This window comes from Mirounga angustirostris, unplaced genomic scaffold, assembly GCF_029215605.1.
Source record: "Mirounga angustirostris isolate CCGP_5_RB_7025 unplaced genomic scaffold, mMirAng1.0.hap1 SCAF_10, whole genome shotgun sequence".
Classification (NCBI taxonomy): domain Eukaryota; kingdom Metazoa; phylum Chordata; class Mammalia; order Carnivora; family Phocidae; genus Mirounga; species Mirounga angustirostris.
The window spans coordinates 104,940,754-104,967,267 of NW_026991718.1; the positions used below are offsets into that span (position 1 = coordinate 104,940,754).

The 26,514-nt window shown below is 35.8% G+C and overlaps 1 protein-coding gene and 1 long non-coding RNA gene across 8 annotated transcripts in view; both read right to left on the reverse strand.

The window, feature by feature from the left end:
* PLCB1 (phospholipase C beta 1) overlaps positions 1-26,514 on the reverse strand; it is a 683,394-nt gene that overhangs the window by 611,688 nt on the left and 45,192 nt on the right. The gene's annotated exons all lie outside the window — the stretch shown is intronic.
* Positions 13,812-24,815, reverse strand: LOC123851560 (uncharacterized). Its single transcript, XR_006792637.3, has 2 exons — positions 20,428-24,815; positions 13,812-19,508 (listed from the first exon to the last, which is right to left on the reverse strand). It is a non-coding gene; the product is annotated as an uncharacterized LOC123851560 (long non-coding RNA).

The window sequence follows — 26,514 nt, forward strand, 5'->3', positions numbered from 1 at the left end:
ATGACTTTGCCACTTCTAATCTGTCAACAAATAGCAAAGATGCTCCCCAAACATCATAGCTTCAAAGTCATCCAGGAATTGGCTTAACTTTTTTTTTTTCCCCACTGTTAGCTATTTAAGTGTGCAGGTTTTTATGGCTTTCGGAGATTAACAAAGAAGTGAATACAACCGGCGGGGGTGGTGGGGGGAGAGGTGGCTATGGGTTCCCTTTTATTTATAGTGGGGTGATAGGTGAGAGGAAGAAAGGGCTCATGGGAGCTTTCAGGACATCAAGAGATCAGAAAAATAAAATAATATTCTAAGCAGCCTCAAATTCACATACAGCTTTTGTGTTAGGCCTAGCTAAGCATATTCATTTCAGTCCTGAAGAAACCGAGGTGGGGCTGGGAAAGAAAAAGACTTTCTTAGCCAGTAGCAACACAGAGGAATTAGATGGTAGGAGACATATTTCAGCAATAAGCACCCCATTTTCAAGTTAGCTTGGCTTTTCCTATAGTGTTAGCAGCCCTACAGACACAATCCTCAAGCAAGAAAGTGCAAACAGCACCCTCCCCCAAATTTAGAAGTGGTGCCTGGGCTGCTCCTGTATCTGAGAGGAAACAAAGAAAGTTAAATAGAGAATTACCAAAACCACCATCCCAAACCCAATGATTGCTTAAGGGGCAACTCTTGGCCACATCAGAGGATATCATCACATTAAGAAAGAATGAAGCTATATCAGTCCTTGAAACAAGACATTAGTCCCAATTGGGGAAAAGCAAGGCTGCGAAATGAGGTCCATGGTATGTTTCAGTAGCCTTCTAATAAAGGAAGACACAGCCACATTCATCAGCTCATACGGAACCCATTTCTACTAAGTCATTATTTGATCATCATTCCTAAAACTGAAACACTGCATCTAAACCTGCCCTTTACTTCAACCGCCTTTGTTTAACTTTTGCTCTTTAAGCAGTCTTGATAGGGAAGATCTTTAAAACACATGGGCTATTGTCCTTCCTTTGGTTGAGTAGTTAAAAGATTAAATTGTATGGAAATTGTTAATTGTGGATGCTAAATTGGACTGGGACTCTCTGCTCAATAGGAAAATGACTTTTTTAGTATTTCCTTCCAGAACTCTATAAAATAATTGCATTGTTGAAGAGAACCACCTCCAAAAAAATTATGAACTGTTTATGTGGATGACTGGTACAAAGTAAGCAAAAATCACAGCTTTTTAAAAATTTAAACATTCTTTTCATATTTTGCTACAATTTATGTTAATGGAAAGCTAACTGTGTTGCTTGCCTGTGGACACACACACCCCATCACCACCTCTATTCCACCTTTGCTTAAATTTTTCACTCCCTTAGATACACTGAATTAGTAATCAGATCTGACCAACAGGGCAGACTTGATTCTAGCCCATGTTCTGGCTCTACTTTTCACCAAACTTCACTGTGTGTTCTGGGCTCAGCCACACGGCTTCCATTCAGTTCCTCAAACAGGCTTTGCTACCTCTTGCCATAGGGCCTTTGCATGTTCAGTCTCCTCTGATTAAAAAGCTCTTCTTCCCAGCCCACTTGCTACCCACACAACATTGGGCAATCAGCTTTTACTTATGTTCAGAAACAGAATCACTTCCCAGTGGGCCCTTCCCTAAAAGCCCTCTCTCCCTGCCACCTGCCACCATCAGACTGTGCAGGTCCTTCTGTATTCACAGGTCTCCCTTCCTCAGATGGGAAATTCACATGCATTCCTGTAATAATCTAAATAACATCTTCGCCTTGACCACGTGGACTGTAACTCCATAAAAGCAACTATGGAAGATACTGTTTTCGTTCACTACTGTAACCTCAGCCTCCCCTGTAATCCTGGGCCTAATAAATTCTTGGGTGAATCAGTGAGTACACTTTTTATCACCATCAAGCTTTGAGATGGTAGAGTCCTCTACTACCAGCAGGAAACATGGTGGATAATCCAAAGGGCACCTGCGAGGCTTTAATGAGTGGAGGAAGAGACAAGAAGGGAGAGACCTTGTTTTCCAAATTCCAAATTTGCAAAGAAATCTTAAAAATCCGTACCGTCCATTTTTGTTACAGATTTTATGGTAATACAGGTGAAAATTTAAATTTTCACATGCTTTGAGGAAGCATTTTTTGCATAAAAACTCTAAAATATATGTAAAAATGTTCTTTGAGAGTCTGCATGGGGGCTATACCTGAAATTTGAAAATGCTCCAAATGTCCTTTAATAGGTAAATAAATAATGGTATACTCATGCAAGGGCATATCGTGCATCCATCAGCAAACAATGAACAGTGCCTTTAGCCAAGGTTTCAAATTACAAAAGAGTTTTTTGCCCTTTGTGTTATGTATATCTATGTTTTTCTCTTTTATATTACTTTTATAAACCTAAAACACAATGACAGTGAAAATTCCTATGCCCTGAGGTCCTAAAATACAGAGCCTGGAATAAGAATAATCACTGTGATTCAATCATTTCATTTCATTTCATAAATTAGAATAAAGAGACTCAGAGATAGGTTTATTTGGCAAAGGTCACAGAGCAAAAAGGAAAAGTCTGTTGCTGACTCCTACTCCAAAGTTCTTTCCACCAATTATATATTTCCTTGATGTGAGTTTGATTTAGAATAATGTATACAAAATGTTTAAACACTGTTTTGGGAGAAACTACGTATCATCAACTAATATTGTTAACCAAAAAGTCAGACACTCTTCTGAACTTTGTAAGTGGACTTCTCATTTATTTATGCTCAAGGGGTTTTTACATTCTTGAAAAGAAAACATAATAAAATTCCAGCTTTTCCAAATCCACCAATAACTGAGTGCCCTTGTGATAATTCTTGAAATTTGTTGCCATGCAAGTGAGAGAGAAAAGGTACATCTATCACCGGACATAAAAAGAAGACATAAATACGATTCAGTAAATGTAGATCTTGTCCCTTTGTGTACTAGAATAAAGGTTGCTGACAACGGAGCAAAACCACTGAAGATAATTCAAATATCAATTAATACTCAAAGCAATGGCATTCATATTTCAGCTGCTTGCAGTTGCTAATAAAGGAAATTACGAAGTCTTATAATACGAAAAGGATATTAATAGCTTAATGAAGATTGACCTAGAAAGCAGATTTTTATTTTAACTCAGGATAGAATTATAGATAATGAACTGCTTCGAATAATTTATTTTAGGAAAATTGATACACCAAGAGATTTTGCAATCTTTTCCAATCACAATTCAAGGAAGAATTGCAATACATTTAAACAGAAATTAGAATAAACATGTCTTCCACTATAAAACACAAATTTCCTTAAAGAATTTTAGCAACCAAAACCAACATGGTTAATATTTTCCTATTTTACTTCATCCTTAATGTCCATAGTTCTTCATCTTTCCTTTTTTTTTTTTTTGAAGACTTTTATAGACCAATCCACAACCCCGACAGTTTCATTCGAATATAATTGTGTGTAGAGAATCTAAAAGTTCAAATCAGTAAAATTTGCTAATGCTCATCACTGGTATTTTTCTCATAGTAACCAACTAATTCTTGCACTTCAGTGATCTAGAATACTATTAGTCAAACAGAGATATGAGGGTCCACCAACATTTTCCAAGAGAAACATGGGCATGGAGGTAGTTTTAAGGGAATGAGATTGCAGCAAATCACCAATGTTCTAAATCCAATCAGTCTGAGTTACCCTGTAGTAAGGCAGCCCCCTCCTTCTCCTTGGCACCCTCTCATTCCTTACACAGCAAACAAAGCCATGCCCCTCATCCCACCAGAACCCTACGAAGGGGCATTATCCCAGAGAATAAGATCCTCTGTGGCACCAAACAAAGGGGTAGAGTAACCTCCTCCAGGCATCATAAGTTCCTGTGGCACTCTGGATCTTCCCTGCATCCGTCATAAGTATGTTCTGAATCCAGATATATTGCAGAGTAAGGCAGTGGGAGGGTGAATGATTGTCATTTAACACACTGGTCTCTTCCATCCCCTGCTAGTAAGAATGAGTGCATCCATCCTGAGGGAGAGTTCCGTAAAGACAAATGGAAACAAAGCGGTAAGATATCTTGACAGAAGCAGAGTATTCCTTCACCGAGGCAAAAACACCTGGCAAAGCTTTGTGCTTCTTGTGTCTCACATTCAAAATAACAAAATAAAATGAAGATCATGGCATGCTATTAACATATTTATCTGGATTGAAAAGTGAGATTAGACTTTTTCTGACAACAAGGGGTGGGTTTCCCAACTAGCTTATATGATGAACCTTTCCCATAAAGTGAATGAGTTAAAACTGTAGCTCCAAGGTTCCGCTGAACATAAAATTATGATTACAGTTTTTCTCAACAGAAAATATTACATGGTCAAAGTGTACTGAAAGTCCTAATATTCTGATTTCCTGAAATCTTTCTAAGTTACACATGCTGCCTCTGTGTGAACTCCCTGATATAGAGAATGATTTCTTGATGTCTTTCCCAGAAACTGAGAAAGTAAACGATCTCAGTACTGGTAAACAAACCCTTTTCATGAGTCAGGTTATCTCCAATTCTATAAACTCAATAAAATTGAAGGAAAACCTAATTAACTTGTCAGCTAATAGATTGATAAAATGACTTTTGGTGATACATGAGTGATGATATTTTTTGGGATATAACTCGGGATTTCAAAGACTTAAGGGGCACTGCTATAAAAAATGCTTCCATTATCATCCACTTATTTATGTGAGCCTACCTCTCTGCATGTATGTTAGTAAAACCAATACTACTTATGTTGAAACTTATTTCATTTTAGAAATCCTAATTTTCACAGCAGACATGAATTTTTAAAACATAGCCTTCTTCATTTCATTAAGAGATAAATTTCCAATAACATTTTACTTTTATATTAAAGGTATTATAATATATAAATTATAGGATAATTAATAATTATTTATCAAGAAACACTTGTTCCTGTCAATTGTAACGAAAAGTAATTGATATATTCCATCCAGAATAATGTTTTCAATGCTTAGAGATAATGGTCATAAAAATTCTTTTCTAATGCCCATATAAACACACACACACACACACACACACACGTTTTTGTTGCAGAAACATATGATAAAATAATTAGTCCAAGAATTTCAGGCACAAATATGTTAGATTAAAATTCTATGATAGAAGTTGTATAGAACTACAAGTTAAAGCAAAATCAATCATAAATCTCTTCTAAAAAGAAAACTTGTATGTTTTCTATTTGGATATTGTTGGCATGAAATGGCGATGGTGTTTGAATTTCTTCGGATACGTTAAGGGTGATGAAAGAGTTTTCTTTTTTTGATGTTCATATGAATAATATAGCTAGACTTTACATCTTTTGTAGCTATCTGAACTTCAGATTAAAAGATGTATTATGTTAACTTAGACATTTCCGAAGGGATACAGAGATCTGCAAAATTAGTTAAAACATTTGGTCACGTTGGTTCTAAAATAATAGCCTAAGGGAGGTTCAAGTCTCTGCTACCCACGAACTGTGACCTTAGGAGAAGTAGATCCACATGAAGAGACCGTGAAACATCATTAACTGTGGACTTGCTTTTCCGCACAAATTGCCTGTGTCATTTTGCATATTTCCCTCCTACATAAATGAATTGGAAGCTGCCAGTAGAAAAGGATCATATTTTGTTCTTTTCTGATAGTACTCCTGAATGTCCAGCATACAACTCAATTACTTCTTTCATAAATTATTATATTACTCTCAGATCCTCCTGTTACACACTGCCCTTTCAGTGGGAATGTAAACTGGCAGAGTATTTAAGCAGTACTTTTCACAATTTCTAATTAACACGGTTTTTGGCCAAATAATTCTAAGAAAATACACTACAGCAATACTGCTCATGAGCACAAAGATGTATGTGAAAAAATGCCCATCACTGTTTGCATAGGACTAAAAGAGAAATGATCTAAATGCCTACAATAAAGGAAAGATCTCTAAAACAAACGATGGTATATACAAACTATGGAATTATTAAAAGTCATAAAACTTAGTAACAATAAGATAGAGCTATATACATAGACATGGAAAGATGGGCCTGATTTATTGTTAAACAAACCTAAAAGGGAAAATGCAGAAGATGCCCGGAATGGCCCTAATTTTATAAACAAAAATTATATACATCTGGACATACATAAATATTCAGTTTATTTAGTTAGGGTTATGTGTAGTAATTAGGCATATTGGCTCAGAGGACATACTCTTGGGTTCAAATCCCAACTTAGCCTTTTACTAACTGTGTGAGCTCACACAAATTACTTTTAAGTTCTCTCTGTCTCATTTTCTCATCTATAAAAGGAGGTTGATAGATAATAGCACCTATAATATAGGGGGTTGTAAAATCAATGAAGAATGTGTGCAAAGGCACTTAAAGAGAGGCAGGGCTGGGATAAACACTCATGAATGTTAGATATGATGACTACATATACATGTATGTTTTCCTCTTCGAATAAAATGCTATTTTTGGAATAAAATACTCTATATAACAACACATTCAACCGATCATAATGATGGCCTCTGGGTAGGTCAGAAAATCAAGCGCGAACAATACTTTTTACGTCCCCGTACTTCAAATCCGGATTATGTTTGATTTTTCTTTTCCAACAGGAATTATGACTTTGGAATTTGAAAATCAAAACCTACTTCCAATTAACGAGTCCACTTTTGTCATTTAAGAACATGACAAAAACATGTTTTCTAAGGTTGGAGAAGTAAAACAATATAACACACCACAGTGAAATCACCATAAGATTATACACTTCTTTTCTTTTGCTAAATTACATTTTACATGTAGCCATTGTTTTGAGACAATAACTAACTCCTCTGAGAACAAATGTTATATTTGCCAACGCAAGTTATTTCCTACTTTCACTTACAATGGAAAAGTCATTTGGTTGCTGAACTGAAAAACTGCATACTGGTTTGTTCCTGTAAACCCTTCATTTTATTCTACAACTGTTGACAATTTCAAGGTTAAACACATTGTATTACCTGAATATTTACTTCCCCCCAAAAAAGGCCCTTTTCTTCTGGCCTCAAGTTTAATTAAAATAGCAATCCGAGTCCCTCTGGTCAAGGTGGCCGCCCCTCAAAGATCATCTGGATAGTCAGTAGAACCAGTTTTTCTTTAATGTTATCTCTGTCACTATGAATCATCCTCTCCAAAGACAACTACCAGAAAAGCATTTTTAGTAACAAACACATTAATTTAATCTTGACTACCTGGTCATAATCTTCACTACAAATGCCAAGACAAAAACCAAGGAAAAATTTTTTTTTCATCATCAAGACAGCATGGTACTGGCACAAAAACAGACACATAGATCAATGGAACAGAATAGAGAGCCCAGAAATGGACCCTCAACTCTATGGTCAACTAATCTTTGACAAAGCAGGAAAGAATGTCCAATGGAACAAAGACAGTCTCTTCAACAAATGGTGTTGGGAAAATTGGATAGCCACATGCAGAAGAATGAAACTGGACCATTTCCTTACACCACACACAAAAATAGACTCCAAATGGTTGAAAGACCTCAATGTGAGACAGGAGTCCATCAACATCCTAAAGGAGAACACAGGCAGCAACCTCTTTGACCTCAGCCAAAGCAACTTCTTCCTAGAAACATCGCCAAAGGCAAGGGAAGCAAGGGCAAGAATGAACTATTGGGACTTCATCAAGATAAAAAGCTTTTCCAAGGAAAATTTTAATATCATTCAAGACACAAATTCTCTATTTCCCTTCACTAACTGATCTGTGGCTTGGGGTAAACGAATTAAATTCATCAATAAAATGCATGTTTTGCATACTCACTTCTCTGAAACAGTATTCTCACAGTTTATTACATTATTTTCAATAATCTCTTAAAATAAATGAAAAGCAGTGTGTTAGTCCTCACTTCTCATTTGATTTCCAAATTTCCTCCTTTTTGGTATCTATACAACATGGGTATCAAGAGGTACATATAAACTCCTTGGAACATAGACCCTGTTTTTATATTCCAAGAGCATTCCACATGACATCTATACAACAAAATCAGAGACTTCTGTGAGTTTAGTAAGATAATGCCTGTTAAACTCTTGAATTAGCATTAAAAAATGCACTACATAAAAAAGATTGCGGGTAATACAACAACAACATCCCAGTGATAGAATGAACCAAGCACCAAATATATAAAAAAATGACCACTCTTCCCTTTCTCTTCCATTGCCTGTGCTTATCGAAGATTATGTCCACAGTCTCCTTTTAAAAAGCAGCCAGTTTTCCAGAGTATCTAATTTTAACTGTGGAGTAAAAAGGTATTAGCTAAAGAAGCACCTCATCCAGTTACATGATCTTGCCTTCTGATCTCACGTTCCAAGAACTTCTTTAAGTAAGTCTATGGAATAAATCATTAGTATCAGTGTATCAGAAAAAAAGAGAAAAAGAAAACAGTGACCTACAGTTTGACTCCATACCTGTCTCCTCTTTGGCATCCTAACAATGGGAAACAAACATCCAGACGTTCCAAGACTCTCTTCCAGTACAATAACCCCTAACAAAAAAGCCAACTCCCTCCCACACCTCCTCCTTCCACCAGCATGCAAATACCCCTCAAGAATATAGGAAAATTTGAGGTTCCTGGATGGCTCAGTTGGGGGAGCATGTGACTCTTGTTCTTGGGGTTGTGACTTCAAGCTCCATGTTGGATGTAGAGATTACTTAAAAATAAAATATATTTTTTAAGATTTTATTTATTTGAGAGAGAGCATGAGCAGAGGGAGGGGCAAAGGGAGAGGGAGAAGCAGACACCCCGCTGAGCCCCAAGCCAACCATGGGGCTCAATCCCAGGACCCTGAGATCATGACCTGAGCTAAAAGCAGACGCTAAACCAATAAGCCACACAGAAGCCCCCAAAAATAAAATCTTCAAAAAAAGAATATAGGAAAATTACAATAAAGAAATGGAGAATATTACTCAGCTATAAAAAAAGAATGAAATCTTGCCATTTGCAACAACATGGGCAGAGCTAGAGAGTATAATGCTAAGTGAAACAGGTCAGTCAGAGAAAGACAAGTACCATATGATTTCACTTGTATGTGGAATTTAAGAAACAAAACAAAGGAGAAAAGGAGATAAATAAGAGAGAGAAGCAAAACAAGAAACAGACTCTTAAATACAGAGAACAAATGGATGGTTATCAGAAGGGAGGTGGGAGGGAGGATAGGGAAAATAGGTGATGGGGATTGAAAGGACACTTGTCATGAGTAGCACTGGGTAATGTATGGAATTGCTGCATCATTATAATGTACTCCTGAAATGCTCTATGTTAAATATACTGGAATTAAAAATTTTTTAAAAGAATATAGGAAAATCACAACAGTGTTAGCACAAGAAAATATTTATCTATAATTCTAAAGTTGGGGGAGGAAGGGAGTTGTTGAAAAAGGAATTCTATTAAAGAGAAGTAAAGTGTCAAAGAAAATACTGCTTCTGGGAAGCACTGATTATGAGCTAACGGGACACAACAGCATCCCTTCCATCAATCCAGTAAGTGTTTCTTCAGTGCCTACCTAGGGCCAGGCATTGTGCTGGACACCAGGTCATCACTGAGAGCAAAATGGATCAACCCCATCTTCTTAGTGATGCAATGATTCATTAGGATGCAGGATTTACTGTGCCATTTTTGTCTGCTTAAGAAGGACAGAACCATGAGATGCCCCACATTATCTCTTATAATACAGATGAGATTTTAAAAAATGTGGCAGTTCATTACAATGTATTCACTGCATTTCTTAGGGTTAACTTGAAATTAATCTTCCATTTTCTTCCCTTCAGGACTTTATTTTCAATATAATTAGAGCCTTCTATGGCAGAAATAATTTTTTCTTCATTATTTTATATTTTATAAATATCATTATAACAACAGAAGGGAATTTTAAAGAAAAAATAGATCACCACTAATATCACCATTATAATGCAACAGGTGGCTTCATTTTTTACTATCCTCTTTCAGTCTTTATCTATAAACTAACATATTTTATGTATTTATTACCAGAGTGAAAGTATAATTTTCTATTCTGCTTGTATTTTCCTAATTTTATATCTAAATATTTCCAAATTGCTTCATTTTTTAAATATTTCTCATGGTAGTTCAATAATTCATTTTGCTGAAATACCATTATTTACTTTTACTTTTTGCAACTTGTTATCATTCAATCGTGTCTAATACTTTTAGTCTTGAAAATACTACAGTGGGACGCCTTGATGGCACAGTTGGTTAAGGGTCCAATTCTTGTTCTCAGCTCAGGTCTTGATCTCAATGTCCTGAGTTCAAGCCCCACATTGGGCTCCATGCTGGGTGTGGAGCCTACTTAAAAAAAAAAAAAGAAGAAAAGAAAAGAAAATACTACAGTGACCATTGTGCATGTTTACTTTTTTTCTTCTTTTGAAATATTTTCTTGGGATATATTTATATGATGCAGCATAGCAATTCTGATAATTCTTTTTTTTAAAGATTTACCATTTATGCTAAATGGGTAATTTAAATCATTTTAAGATTTACTATTCCTAGGAATGAAAATAATTAAAAACTCAGCTGTTAGCTAAGATACAGTACAAAGTATTATTTATTGTGTAGTTTGTATTATTTCAGGAAGAAGCAAAATCTACATGTAATACCAAAAATGAATTTTATTAATTTTACCAAATTCTTATACAAGAGACTTTAATGATTTCCAAGTCAGACTAAGGACATTTCCTTTAAAAATGTAACAATGGTGACAATTCCTTTATACTCTATTATTAAACGACCCATCATCCCTGCCTCATTTTACTGAATCCTACAGTCCTGAAACTAAGCAAATTTAATGGAGGAACAGTATGTAAGGCACAGACATCATATTCAAAATTCTGTCAATATATATTAATGACTAAAATATAAAGAAGGATAAAAGGAAAATGGAAAAAAAGGTGAATAACACTGGAAGAATCTTAGCTTTAAAAAAAAACCCTACTGTGCTAACATCTGTACAAATCACGAGTAAGGGAGAGGACATGGACAAATGTGTCCTTTTCATATTCTTTTCTTCTGCAAGCAAAGGTCAAAGCTTCAAAGCTGGATTTGCAATGAAAGTTATTACAGGATGATTTTAATTGATTCTTGAACTTGCTTAACCTTATATCTATTAAATAGATGAATTTAAGAATTCACAGTATTATATACTAAAACATTTTAATAGAAACATAAACCATGTTCTGTTCATACATTAAATGTATCATTAATTTATATATAATTTATAATTATTTTTATATTGTGCCATATATTATTAATTTAATTTTGATGTTTTCATCATGGATAATTTTTAACATACATGAAAGTAAACACACTAGTATAAAAAACACCCCAGAGCCATAAACCACCTTCACAAACCATCCGCCCTATCCATAGACCACCCTCTTCCCCCACTCCTCTATTCTATTTTAATTAAGTCCTAATATCATATAATTGTATCAGTAAATAATTCAGAATGCATCTCTAAAGGTGCGGATTCTTTCTTTGACTATAACAAAAACACCTTAAAATTAGAAGTGATTCCTAAATAATATCAAATATTCAAAGTTCAAAGTTTCTCATAAATGTCACAATTCTTTTTTTAACTTCCCATAAACTAGTCACATATATCTCTTCTAAGTATTTCCAATAAATCCCTAGCTGGACTTAGGTGTTTCATAAATGTCAGGTTTTGGGGCCCATTCTTGCTTTCAGCTCAGGTCATGATCTCTGGGCCCTGAGATTGAGACCCCCCACCCTGCTCCTCCTGCCCCCCCAAGTGGGGCTCTGCGCTCAGTGGGGAGTCCGATTCCTCCTTCTCCCTCTCCCCCACCTCTAAAATAAATAAATCTTAAAAATAAATAAATAAATGTCAGGTTTTGGGATTTGTTTTGGCAAGACTACTTCATAGGTAGTATATCAATAAGACTTTTAAATATATAAATGTATTATGTGCATACTAATTAAGTTAAAGCCAGAAAAGAACATGATTGTCAGATAAGAGAGACAAGAAAAAAAATCATTTTGCTCTATTTCAGCACATTTTAGAAAATTAATTACCTTCTATATTCCTGCTATATTTCATGGCAACATTATTAAATTGACTTAAATAATTTTTTACCTTGTCTTTCCTGATTATTATAATCAATGGATTTTACCACAAAGAATTTAAGGCAACTTCAATATAGTTGGTCAATTTAAATTCAAAACATATTTCTAGAATAACTTATTATAATAAATGGCAAAGCAGAGTAAGATTAACTGAGGTCTATGTCAACAAAGTAGAAACAACCAGTGTTGTCAAATAAGTGACAAGGAAAGGAAAAAAGTGATGGAAGGGAACCTTATCTTTTAAGACAGAAAATCACAAGTGTATGACATATAGGAGAGTATGTGCTTTATAAATATTTGTTGAATGAACAGTTGGAATGAATGTACTATCCCAGAGCTGTGCTCAATAAACAACTCTGTCTCCTTCTGTGGGAAATGATAAGATGAATGATCAAAAATGATCACACCTCAAACTTTATTCATTCCAATCTCTTCCCTCATGGCTCAGGGGATAGAGAACCTCTCATCCTCCTCAGTTCTTCTGACTACTACTTACACAATTGCTTCCCTATCCTATCTCAACCAAGCTCTCTTTCCACAGTTTATTTTCCTTCTAATCCATTCCAGGCTTTCATTTTTTTAGAAAGAATGAAGCAAACTTCCATTTTGTCTCAGGTTTGTTTACTCCCAGAAGTGGACCCTGATTCAGAAATGGGATTGTGAGTAGTTTGTCCTGAGGTGACCCCGGGCAGGGGAGTTGAGAAGGGAAACAGGGAAGGCAAGAGGCAATGAGGGGTGTTTTAATGAGCAAGTTACTCACTGTGGAAACTGGGGCTGACTCCTGCAAGGGAGTTCTCGAAGACTGTGTGGAACTTGCTTCAAGGTCATACCAATGGAAACGCAATGAAGTTAGGGAATCTATTAAACAACTCCCATCTATGATCTTATTGGCTATTCCTTTTAGAAACGCTTGCCCTTCAATTTTCAAGAGAATATTCTCTAACTTAATCCCATATCTCACTAACTGTCCTTCAGCAAGGGCTGCATCTCTCTCTGGACACGCTCATCCTCTCTCTTCTCTACAATCATCACCTATCACCCATATCCTGGTGATACACACTTCTCACTATTTCCAAGCTGCAGACTCATCTTCCTCATTGCATGCTGACATCTCCACCTAAGTAGTTAGGCAGACTCCTGAGCCCCATAAGTTCAAAACAAAATTCACAGTCTTTTTCTTTTCAACACTTTTCATCACACTAGAAATAATTTTACAATAAAATAAAACAAAACAATTTCTCCTTTCTAATTCTCCATGCCATTTAGGACATCACCTTCCTCCTAGTAACTCAAAGGCGACCCCTCCCCATCATCTTTGCTTCTTTCTCCTCCTTCTTCTCCACATTGAATTTTTCACCCAGTTTATCTCTGTCATGTTTCTTCTATATTCCTATCACCACTACCATTGTTCAGACTCCAAAGTGCATTCTCAGCTCTGTAGTGATCTTTATTTACTTTCTCCAGATTGCAAATGATACTCCATACAACTGCCAGATGAATCTATATAAGAACGATAGATATGCCCATCCAGCGTAACCTTTCCTGCTCCATAATCATATTCACTGCGCCACACACATCCTACGTTATTTGCCATTCTCAAAAGAAGCAAAGTGCACCCTTGATTCAGTGCTTTGGCCCCCTTCTACCTGAAATAAACCTCCCTTCAAGGACTAGACCAAATTCTACTTTCTCTGTGTGTCCCTCATCTCTGTTCCCACATCCACCCCAAACCTCTGCAAAACAGATTGATTCCTCCCCTGTGCTCTCTCAGCACCTTATTCGTGATATAGAATATCAATCATTATATTATCTACTGTGATCATTGTACACAGTCCCCTGTTTCTGTTATGACATTTTCATTGTGTTTGAAAACCCAGAATACAATGCATTGCTTAGTACACAAGGTACTGTCAATACATGTCAGTGAATTAAGCAGAAAAACAAGCAACCTCCCATGTGTGATATCAGAATTATCTAGCCCAACAAATATTTGAATGGCTTCAGCATTTGAATGTCTGCATATCTGTTATAAATACCCACAGACATAGATATCATTATAGAAACAGACTGTGTACTAAGGGTAAGCATATACATGCACACACAATACATACAATGGCTGAAGCTCCTAAAAGTATAATATTGACATTAACAACCATTAAAAAAAAGTAGGCAAATGCCAAGAAGACAGCAACAACATCCAAAAATACTGACTTCCTGAATATACTGGCTGAGGGAAAAAAAATTAATATTAAGATTAGCCATGTTGGAAACTCATTCTAATGCAGGTACTAAATATAGTCAAGAATCAAGGACCTACAACACCCATCATAGGTAAAAACTGTACACTTCTTCATTCATACTGTAGGTAAACTGTATTCTTCATGTATCTGCTCATTTTTTTAAACGTTATTTTCCTTTAAGTTCATTTGGCATTAATCTAAAATCATGTCATTGACTGAAAATGTCAAATTTTGCTCCACAGGTGCAGAACATCACATTTTTTTTCCAGAGATTGACCTTGCTTCTGTATGCTAAGGAATTCCAACTCCTTGCTAAAGTAAATCTTCAGCTCTGGCTGAGTAATAGTCTATATGAATTGGATAGATTCCTGAATTAAATTTTCTTGTCTAGTTATATTTTGAGACTAAGGCTTACTTCTGCATTAAGCACAGAATCATTGTTGAATTAGGTAGATACTTGGATTTATTTTAAGCCTGAAACCTATAGCAATTCTCTTGGGCATCCCAGCTGGTACCATGAAAAATATATTTGAAGCTCCTGCTAAAAACAGCTTTGGAAATTTTTCTCTGGTTTTAAAATAAGAATTGCATAGCCCTATGTTGGTCACATATATGGAGGAGCAAACCCTTAGTTATCTACTCAAGATTTAAAGGCTAACAGAATAAAATACAATATCTAAAATATAAGAAAAGTAGGTGGGTATTTTTATAATGTTGACAAAAAAACCTTTTCTTTTTTTAATCTTTTATTTTTTTAATTTAATTTTATTATGTTATGTTAATCACCATACATTACATCATTAGTTTTTGATGTAGTGATCCATGATTCATTGTTTGTGCATAACGCCCAGTGCTCCATGCAATACATGCCCTCTTTAATACCCATCACTGGGTTAACCCATCCTCCCACCCCCTCCCCTCTAGAACCCTTAGTTTGTTTCTCAGAGTCCATAGTCTCTCATGAAAGAACCCTTTTCTTAATAACACATAAGAAAGGGACAAAGGTAAATAACTGAAAAGATTTGAGAACATAACAAAAATTAAATAACTAATAAAAAACAAGACAATTACTCCAACTTATTTTATGAAGCTATATTATCTTGATATTGAACATGGAAAATACAAGAAAAAATAATCCTAGATCTGTCTCACTTGTGAAGATAGAAGCAAAATAAAATACTAGCAAGCAGATTGCCACAATGAGCTAGTAGGGTTTATCCTAACATATGAGAAGAGAAAAGCTCATTTCAGTATATGCAGAGAAGTCATTTGACAAAACTTAACACCTATTTATGATTGTTCTAAAGCCCTTAATAAATCAGATCTAGAAGAGAACTTAACTTATTAAAGGAGTATCTTCTCCATATTTGAGACAGACATCATACTCAAGAGTAGAACATAAGAAGCAGCCCTTTAAGATCAGGGAAAATACTCAGCCCTTTAAGATCAGGGAAAATTTATTCAGTATTGTACCAGAGGCCCTAGGTGATCCAAGAAGATAAATGAATGAAAGAATTGAATGAATAATAAATTAAGTAATGATAAAAGTATTTGGAAAGAAAAATGTAATTATGTACATATTACATATTTATTACTTTTCTACATGGAAAATCCAAGAGAATCTTCAGAAAAATTATTAGAATGAAAAGGATAGTTGATGTCCTGGGGCGCCTGGGTGACTCAGTCATTTAAGCATCTGACTCTTGATTTCAGCTCAGATCAAGATCTCAGGGTCATGAGATAGAGCCACAGGCAGACTCCACACTGGGCAGGGAGCCTGCTTAAGATTCTCTCTCTCCCTCTCCCTCTGCTTCTCCCCTCACTGACACACATTCTCTCTCTCTCTAAAAAAAAAAAAAAAAATAGTTGGTGTCCTGTTAACAATATGGGAAGTTGAATGAGATGTATACGGGAACACTCTGTACTATTTTGCAACTTTTACATAGGTCTAAATTACTTCAAAAAAAAGGTTAATATAGTTTTCCAATCTGCTAATGATCAAAATATACGTGATCTGTTCCTATCAGTTTTATTCTCCTAATTTTTTCTCAAATATGTAGTTTTATTCCCTCTCCTCTGCCACCACCTTAATTCACCACCACCCCTACCCTCCCACCTATGTCTATTCCCTCTACTAGTTTTTGACATCCATTCTGTTGTGGCCTTTCTCTCTCTTACTTGCTGTCTCTCCAAAATCTTTCCATGGATTCCCATCGACTGCAGAATAAAGACATCCTTAAGGCCTTAAATGGCCTTGCCCACCCCGCCTCCCACTTCCCCTTTATCTCCCCTGTTTCCTCCTTTAGCTATCCAAGCTCCACCTACATTGGCCTCACCTTGTAAAGTTCTACAGGTGACAGAGATAATGCTCCTCCATGTTGCAAAACTCTACAGAACTCACCTAGAATATGAGGTACACACCCCACCTGCACCCACAATTTACCTAGACCTCAGCCCCCACTAGCTCCGTGTACTCCAAGACCACAGCTTGAGGCATATTCCTTTGTCATACACTTTTTTTTAAAAGATTTTATTTATTTATTTCACAGAGAGAGAGACAGCGAGAGAGGGAACACAAGCAGGGGGAGTGGGAGAGGGAGAAGCAGGCTTCATGTGGAGCAGGGAGCCCGATGCGGGGCTCGATCCCAGAACCCTGGGATCATGGACCTGAGCCAAAGGCAGACACTTAACCCATTGAGACACCCACATGCCCCCTTTGTCATATACTCTTGCAGAATGGCCTACTCCCCCCTCCATAGCTCAATTGATAATTGATCTATCTCAACTGATAGTCACCAACATTTACTGAAGAATTCATTCATTGTAAGACTCCTTTACAAAGCTCTATGACATCTGGTACAAAGTAGATGATCAATAAATATTTTCAGCATGATGAATACAGAAATGAATGAATAAAGACTATATTTAGTATAAAGGACATATCACCTCTATCTGTATAAATTGTTGTGTTATGAAGAGAAGGAGCTTTATCTTGAATAACATGAATTATTGCCATATCTTCCAAGCTTCTTTCAAAAAAATATTTTCTTTTTGCATAGTTTCTTCTTTGCTTTCCTGAAAGATTTTCTACTTAATAGCATGTGGGAAAGCCCATCTCCATAAGTAGAATAATTATGTAAAATGTGTTTTAGAATATTTTTTCTAGTTAAAGCAGAAAAAGAGACTGCTAAATTGGGTATGCAAATTAGATTCAGTATAAGGTACCCTGAAGAAGCCATCCCAGGTCTAAAAAAAATTAGATATTATGAAACACCAGTTGAAATTATCTGCTTCTTCTATTAACTCTACTCTTTAGTGGGGTTAGTATATTACTTCAGTGAGCAAGAGTTGGTTTAGACAGATAGTATCATGTGACCACTGATGAAATTCCCTTCCCCTTCTAATGTGAAAAAATGTGAGTCTTCTAGCAATGAAATAACAATATCTTTTTGCTATCAAATCTTTTAGGAGGTTGTTTTCTTTTGTTTTCATTTTAAGTAATCTCCCCAATGTGGGGCTTGAACTCACAACCCCAGGATCAAAAGCCGCAAGTGCTACCGACTGAGCTAGCTAGGCACCCCGCTATCAAATCCTTTTGAAAAAAAAAAAAGGTTAATATTTACACAGTGGATATAGTTTATTTATTACCAGATGTCTTGGCTGAAAATACATCAGCCTTTCCCACTTCAGCAAATATCCCATGAATCTGAAAAATAAATGTCTCCATGTCTCCATGTCCTTTTCCCTTTCTCATCACACATTTTTTTGCCTGAATTATAGGTATAGCAATAAAACAGACATGTATCTTTCTTAAATTCGATGTATTTTCACATCCTTAAGTCCGTGATTGAAAATCTGAATATTTATTTTGACATAGCAAGTATGATTATTTTAACTGCTTATTAAATATTAAAAATTCAGCTGTGTGTCTACATTAAAAAGAAAAGTGACATGATGCATATACAGGAATCTTTCCAACATTGGCACTTAGGACTGCAAAACACAGTGACAGATAACACTCATATCTCATAATTCTTCAGAAATACTTATCACAGCCATGTTGTACCAACCCAAAGAGGGACTAGATTTGAAACAAGGTCAGAGGCTTAGAATGCCCTAGCAAAATTCACAAAGGAAACGGTCTTAAATAAGGAAGACACCATTTTCCTACACTGGGGGTAAATACTGGATTTGATTCCAAAGTATAATCAACAACATAAAAATCAAAGTAAGGGTGGTGCACACAAGCTAAGAGCTTCGTTTGTTTGCTTGCTTTTCACATAAGAGAAACCAAGAAGAAACCTCTATGTTAGCTCCATAGTGTTCAGGAATTCATGTTTCTATCTTTCTCCGCTGCTCTCTTATAAATGGTTTTCAATTATCAAGGTCATTTCATTGGCCAAGATGTCTACTGGGGCTCTGGACATCAACTCCATATTTAGGAAGAAGAAAGCAGGGTAGAAAGGCCCTCACACCTGAATAGATTCATGTATAAGTACCAAGATATCTCACACTATCTCACTGGTCTTAGAGCCATACCTAGCTGCAAGGGAAGCAGGAAAAAATTATTTAAGGCCTAGAGGACAGTGTTTCAGTTTAAAATCATAACAATTAGGATAGGTGTTGGGGTGAAAAATTAGCAGTCTCTGCATATTTGAATGCAATAATTCTCTTTTTAATTTCTTTCACTAACTAGTACATGAACACAGATCAAAACATTTTTTAAGTATAAAAAGGTTTACACGGTGAAGACTTTTACATCCACCCCTGACTCCATCTGCCGGTTTCCACCCACCATACAACATTTTTATTCCTTTTTTTTTTTATATATCTCCTTCTAGTTTCTTCATGCAAACACATGCAAATGAGATTATCCTTGTTTTCCTTTCAGAACTTATCTCCAAATCAGTACACAGAGTATATCTTCATTCTTCTTCTTTTTTATTTTTCTTATACAGCTGCATAGTATTCCATGGCTGGATCTACCAGGGTTTATTTGATTGGTTCCCATTTTCAAACATTTGATTTGGGTTTTGATCTTTTTCTGTTAACAAACAATGCACATAAATTCTTCCTCATTGTGAATAAGTGACTCTGTAAGAAAAATATATAGAAGCTGGACTGCAGGACAAAGGGCAAATTTGTAATTTTGATAGACATGGCCAAGTTGCTCTCCATGGCTGTCATAATCATTTACACCACTCCCAGCAACATGTGAACATGCCTGTTTTCCCAGAGTCTCTCTTGCAAAATGTGTGTCACATAAACAGTCTTCTCTATTCTGGAGGTTCTTTGTCAGCCTCTCATTGTGTCCTATTATTTATGCCATAAATTCTACATGCAAAGGCAGAGATTTCCAGACTGGACTTCATTATCATAAGAAGTACATGATCAAATGTCTTACACAGTTATAGATGTAATTGGATATTTGAAAGGCATCCACCTATCAGGGACAGCTTGCTCTACTAACGGGATGTTAGACACCATTTCCTTAGCATGCATCCTATTTTCATGAGAAGTGGCAGCAAACTGGAGACCCTTGTCACACACATTAGCCCCCAGGTCCCAATGCATGTGGCCACAACTCAGCAGTTGCCTGTTTCTTTGTAGTTACATAATTTCATTTATACCATTTCTTAGAATGTTCTCTTTCCACCTTTATACATATCCCATTCCTCCTATGTCTTCTGTATTTGTCTAAAAGATACTCTCCTCATCCCCTGAATCCTTAGGTACCTACTCTGGTGCCACTGCTGTAAATTACGGAAGTACAGTCCTGCCTCTATGCTTGGCTTCAGGTTAGGGCTCTGTAACTGACTTGATGGTGCAAGTGACATTGTATTTATTTCTTAAAAACTCCCGATGCCATCCAAGAGGCTTAGATGTTCCAATCCTCAGCACACATAGCTGAAGGAGGGCTCTTCTCCCATATGTCTGACCTACCAAGTGATCCAACTGGCTCCACCTGCCCTTTATGTTATTCTTCAGTGTTCATTTTCACCTCACAACTTACCAGTCTACAGTTCAGCCTTATGTTCTTTGACTTGGCTTCAAAGGCATTAGAAGTCCATCTGGCTTAATATAATTTCTTGAAACAAAGACTGTAAAAATGAACATGAGCTAGTCAAGTGTGAACAGATGATTCTAATAGACAGGCATCTAACATCTTCACAAAGAAGGATTTAACCTTCTTAATTATTACTATAATAGTGCTACATTAGAACATCTGAACAAATTGATGACTTCAAAAAAAATCTGACATCCAAATAGCATGCCTGTTCGTATTACTTATATCATTACACTGACTCTCCTGCAAGGTATGTTGTTAAATTAACAGTTCTCTTCTTTTTAGATGGATTTTATCTGCCTTGTATTATATCTTAATTATATTTGTACTAAATTCTATACTTAAAACTGGAAATCCAATATGAAGGTGATCAAGTTCAAGGAGCAATGAAGTTCACCTGAATATTCATCTCCAAAGAGAGGGAGTTATGGCTGAATATTAAGGTCAAAGTCAACCTTCCTGGCATTTTTAATTCAAATGTGCTTTACAAATGCAATGTGAAAGTTGGGTTTGAATAAGTGCCCATAATCATCTCCTTGGTAAGTCATTGGGGAAAAAAAAAAGAAACCTTCGAATGACTAAAATACGCACAGGACTTATTGAATAAGTGACCCTCATCTAATTGGCATTTGGATCATCTAGCAACTTTATAACTGGAATTTAGCATAACAATCTACCCCAGGGCAACTAATGTGATGGTATTTTGGAACTGAAGTCATTCATTTTCATTTTCTTGTTTCTCTCCATATAATTTATCAAAAAAGAAAAGAAAAGAAAAAGAAAATATCCATAGTCATGTAGTAGTATTATGTATCATTATTATAGTAATGTATATATCATTATTAAATGTCCTGATTTCGATGATTATGCCCTGTGTTTATGTTTTAAAAAGTCCTTGTCCTTTGAATATATACACTGAATTATTTAAGGGTCAAAGGGCATCATGACTACACCTTACCCCCAAATGGTTCAGGAAAAAACATTTTATGTGGATCAATAGCTTGGTAGATAGACAGAAAGATGAAAGAAGTGGGGAAAATGATAAATAATCAGCAAATATGTGTAAAGGATGGAAAGCTGTACCTTGTTTTAATCTTGAAAATTTTCTTTAAGTTTAAAATATATCAAAATAAAAAGTTAGCAAAGAAATATTCACAAAACTACGCATATATACACTCTTGTCTAATGAGGTTGTTTTTATTATCTCTCAGATTTATTTTAGCCTCTCTGAACCCCTATTATATCTGCCGATTAGCTTTTCCTTGCCAGAATATAATCATTATGAACTTGATTAGCTTACTACGGACCAGCTAGCTACAAATAACCTATCAGCCCTCTTGTCTACCAGACCTGGGTCACTCACTTGGGAAAGGACATTAAATATTTGAAACTGTGGAATGACCTTCAATGAACTGCACCCGTAACAAAACCGGGGCATTTACAGAAATACATGAACATCTCCGGGCCCTTAGTTACTTATTAAATGGTTCCCTGGTGACCCACGAGAGTTAATGCTCACCCTTAAATACCCAACTTACACCCAGCAAGTGACTTGGGTGCTGAGAATAGAAAGCAATGGGAGCATTATGTACTTAACAGGCTGCCCATAGACAGCCCAGCGTCCAGCTTGCTTTGCCCTGTAAACACAGCAGCCAACAGACCTGGAGGCCTGACTATCAAGATAATTATCTGAAATCTTCATTTTGTTGTGCCACCATAAACACGGAGCTGCATGCGGGTATTGATCTCACCAACTACAAAACATAACTTGTCCATGATGGGAAAGTTTAAGACGTTTCAAACTTCAAAATCACCGTATTGGTACTTAGAAACAATTTGTTTCAAAAGAATGTGCAAAGGGAGCAATTTCACATAATCGAGGAAAATAATGCTAACTTTTTTTAACAGCAAATAACAAAAAGAGATGTTAAGAAACTACTTATCTGAGAATTTCAGGTGGTTTGTACACTCCAACCTGTTTAATGATTAATCAAGTTTCACAAAAAGGGGATTAAGAATGTGTGCTAGAACAAAATGGGGAACACAAACCACACTTAATAACAGGCGGGTATTGGAACCACCTGTCATTCAGAATTCAGTTTTTCAAAGATGGTATGTTACATAAGAACTCTGACTTTAGTGCTTGATATGGAATCCAAGTTTCTCATATATTTATATATCAGTATATGGGGGAAAGAAAATCAGTGAAACCACATGTTCACTATTAATTCAAGATACGCTAGGAACATACTATGCAGTGTTCACATCATGACTTTTTCTTTGATATTCTGTAAAAATTCTATTTTTCTTCTTTTCCACACTTGTGCAAATTTTTTTTCCTAGTGAAACATTCCCTTAAAGCATGGTAAATGGTTGAGTATTGAGGTTTCTAAGGGAATGTGAGGATGACAAATATCAAAGAAGTGGGAAGTTGTCAGTTCCTGAATCCTACCAAGTTGAAACAGATAAATTTGTTGAATGAATTTCACCATGAATAATACAACTGTAGAAAATCTGAGTGACTGAAAATTAAATTCATTATCATATCCATGTTTCTTAAGATATCGATGATAATGTATTGCAGTTTTGACAAATTTTACAATTTGATAAAACTTTCTAGCACATTCAACCACAAGTTCATTGTATTTCCTATGATTGGATGAAAGTATCCCTGCCGATGTTTCTGATATAGAAGTAATAGAGACCCATTTTCCTTGTCTTTCCTTTATCTTTGCTTTTCTTTATCTTTCCATACCTTTGCTTCTATGTAAAATTAAAATAGAAATGTCTTGCATCTACATAGGCAATTATAATTCTCTTAATACTGATAAAAGAAAACATATATCTTGTTCATTTAGGTAACATCATTTTTAAATATTACAACTACTCACCCATTGGGACACTTCTCATTTTAATTTTTAAATCATTTGCTTTACACAGTTCTCCTCTGAAACATTTACAAGATATTTTAATTACCAATCACAATAGCACAAACTATACTAATTTTAGCAGTCAACTACACAATACTTAAGAATTACTAATTCACCTCTTGGGTATCCTTTTCCTGATATATTCAACATTTATGGGTTAATGTTTGACCAGTTCATTTTATAAGATACTAACAGGGTTAAGACTAGTTCTAAAAATAAAATACATCACACTATACTGCACTCTTGGAATAGGTCAGAGATTACAAATGTGAATGAAAATGGACAATTCCCAGGAAGCTTCCAAAAGAACTGTGAAAGTTATTTATAAGTGGGTGGCTACTCTTATCAGAAGATTAGCATGCAATAATGCCATAAATCTCCTTTTGTTTAGAAATTCACATTACCCTTCTGTTAGTTTCCAATTTAATATTAGCAGGAAAATGCATCTCCCCTCCTAATGAGATTAACCATACAATTTGAAAGGCATTCATACACAAGAGGGCCCAGGTATTTTTATATTTGTTTTCTTTTTATGGAAAGCTATCATTACAATTGTGTTAGATTGCATCGTTGTTCCCAGGACTTCACCCCTCCCTGTGTCTACTTCCTTTTGCAGTTCCTCCCACTAGACCCTTTGATGTTGGGCTTAGCCATGTAACTTGTTCTGGCCAGAGGAATATTAGTGAACATGACATAAGCAAAGACTTCAAAGGTACTTGTGTGGTTGGTCTTGCTTTCTATCACCTTTTCCATCACCCCAAAAAGAGCCTCTTCTAGATGGCTGTTGGCTCCTAAGGCTGGGACACACAAAGAACACATGTTGAGAAGACTAGAGCCCAATCTACAGGAACAGGCAAGGCTTAGAACAAAGCTCGAAGTAAAACCAGCCTGAGCCAAGCCTATATTAGCCAAACCACAGTGAACACACAGGCAGATGGCTGGAAATATTGATCACTGTTTTCTGCCACAGAGATTCTATGGTGGTTTGTTACAAAAATAACTTACTGAGGCAGTGATCAATTATGTAAGCCTTTATCATATCTGTAAGTACACACACACATACACCACCACCACTATAAAATGTGTAACAGTCCTATACATTTACTGATCTAGTTACCTACTTTTGAGACTTTCTGTATTACTGTATGGGCATTAGGCATTGCTGGCTCTAGTCTCTGGAACTTTCCCATCATAAAATATTATCATTCATAGTACCAATGTGACAAGAAGAGATAGAAAAATTGCCACTACTCTGGCTGCATCCATCATTACAGATTTTTACTTTTTCTAGAAAATAGAGTGGCAGGCCCCATCCATTCCACTCTAATCATTTTAGGAAATGGAACACTCATGAACCCTCCTTTAAAATTAGCTGGATGATAAAATCCAGCTGATCAAAAAATGGATCAAATTAAATAATTAATTTAATTAAATCTATTAATTATGAAGAGGAACCTGTGGACCCAATTAGGAAGGAGGGACCAGAGTCTGGCATTTTAGATACACACAAAAGACATGATGGCTAGTTGGATGTTTGGGGTAAAGGGGAGTTAAAAGGATATATGACTCCAAAGATTTTAATTTGGGAAGGAGAAGGAAAATAGTGTGGTAAACTAAGAGAGGGATGAGTGTCATGGATCATAAAGGAAGGATAGATCATGAAGAATCATGAGTTGATTGTGGGTTGTTGAGTTTGGAAAGTTTGCAGGGCAGCAAAGTGGAGATGTACAGCAGGCAACCGGGAAATAGGTTTGGCATGATCAGGATTATAGACTGAGACTAGGTGACAGTCCACATGCCAGGAGTAGATGAGGTCATCCAAGAACAAATACACAAATACAAAGAGGCCCAGTATAAGCCTTGGAAGGATGCAGTGAAGGCTGAGCCTGCTCATCTCTGAAAGCCACCACCTGCATGTTAAAAAATATCACTAAAACTACAACAACAAAAAAGAAAAGTAGAGGGGAGGAAAAAAAACCTTCATTTTGATGCAAATGTCATAATCCTATTCCAGAAGAAAGTGGAATGGCACGTTATGGCAGAACGACATGAAACAAAAGGATTTTAAAGGTTTTTCAAGTAAGGATTCACAGACAAAATTGTGATAGACAGATATTCTCATTCATGCAGCAATTTAGGACTTAGAATACTTGCAAATCCTCCTTTTAAATTAGCTGGAGGACAAAACCCAGCTAACCCAATAACCAAAAAGTGAATCAAATTAAAGAAGTCACAAATGGAGAGTCTGAGACAAAATAAGTACTGTTGAAAATGGAATCCATTTAATTAATGCTTTAATTCTCTTTTTGTAATAAGTAATGGTCACTGATTAATAAAATAATTCAAAGAACTAGAATCTACTAGTGTCCCCTCTCTTCCAGCTATACCAGATAAACATTTTCATTAATGTCATATATATTTGTCTATATGCAAATACAAACAAGGATATTCTTACTAATTTCCTTTATTATACATTTTCTGGACATAAATATTTTACTGATCAGCATATTTAGAGATCTTTCTACATCAATAGAAAGATGTATTCTTCCTTCCCCTCCTTTTCCCCTGCTTCAGCTTAGCTGCGAAGTATTTCATTGTAGCAATGTCCTGTAATTTATTCAACCAGTCCCCTGTTGATGGATACTCAAGTTGTTTCCAAGGTAGGCTTTTACAAGCAACTCTGAAATAAATAACCTTGTACATATATCATTTTGTGCATGTACAGATGTACATAAAAAGATAAATACCCAGAAGAGAAATTACTGAGTCAAAAGATAAAATGCATTTATAATTCTGGTAGATATTACTAAATAGCCCTCCATAAGAGTGATGCTTAATTGTCCTTTTCCCAGCAATGCCTGATAAGGCCTATTTCCCCACAACCTCACGTTTAGAAGATGTTGGCAGACTTTTAGATGCTTGACAAACTGATAGGTAATAAATGGAAACTCAGTGTGGTTATAATATGCATTTCTACTATTATAAATGGGTTTGGGTTTCCCTTTTTATAACTAAGCACAATACATTTCCCATTTTAGTTGGATTGTTGATTTTCTGATGGAATTAGTTTTAAAGAATTTCAGGAATTATTACCACAGAGTAT